Genomic DNA, 1,016 nt, shown 5'->3' on the forward strand with positions numbered 1-1,016 from the left:
TATTATTATTATTATTATTATTATTATTATTATTATTATTATTATTATTACCAAATGTGAGTATGTTTGCAAACACCAGACCCTGATGAGGGTGTGCACATACACAAGCAAAATTCCTTATTGAGACAAGAAGAATTATTCCCCTCTCACCACCCTACAACTTGCCCAGTGTTATAAGCCTTAGCTCCCCCCCCCCATGTCAATTAACCACTACACCATTTGGCTGCATACCCATCCCTCCCCCTTTTCATTTTTAATACATTTGTTCAGTTGCCTCCAACTTTGCTTTGCTTTCCCTCCATTTCTTCTTCTCTCTCTGAATTTCTCACTTGCCTGGATGCCCATGTGCAACGCTTCAGCATCTTACATTTTGACATCTCACTTTCATCTCATTTCCCCACCATGCTGTTTTACACACACACTCTTCCACTCAAATCTACTCTCCCACCCCTGCCTCTCTCACACACAGACAGACAGTGCCTCACATATTGAAAGGCAACCAATGACCTGACAAATTTTAATAACTGGCTAGGTGAACTGGTAAGAACCAGCTCAGGTCCTTGTTTTTAGACCTATAAAGAGGTTAATAAACGTTTAGCAACTATGACTAATATCTATGAAGAGGAGAAAGAGACACAGAACTTCCTCTTTCTCTGAGGGTTTCCCCCCCCCCTTCATGAGCTTGTTTAGCTCTATTGCTGCTTCTAGAGGTCTGTCCTCTCTGAATACTGAGATTCAGTCTTGTCTGCCCTTATACTTTACAGGAGACCTTGTGAATCACTCAGGAGAGAAACCACACAAATGCCAGCAGTGTGGAAAGAGTTTTGGTCAAAGGTCATACCTGAGGAAGCACTTGAGAATCCACACAGGAGAGAAACCATACAAATGCCAGCAGTGTGGGAAATATTTTGCTGGCAAGTCACAGCTTGAGAGACACCAGAGATTCCACACAGGATATAGACCTTTTGAATGCCAGCAGTGTGGAAAGGGTTTTACTGCAAGGTCAGACCTGGTGA

The 1,016-nt window shown here is 42.3% G+C and overlaps 1 pseudogene; it reads left to right on the forward strand.

Moving 5' to 3' along the window:
• Positions 1 to 1,016, forward strand: part of LOC121922989 — a 14,873-nt pseudogene that overhangs the window by 12,236 nt on the left and 1,621 nt on the right.

Source organism: Sceloporus undulatus, chromosome 2 (assembly GCF_019175285.1).
Source record: "Sceloporus undulatus isolate JIND9_A2432 ecotype Alabama chromosome 2, SceUnd_v1.1, whole genome shotgun sequence".
NCBI lineage: Eukaryota > Metazoa > Chordata > Lepidosauria > Squamata > Phrynosomatidae > Sceloporus > Sceloporus undulatus.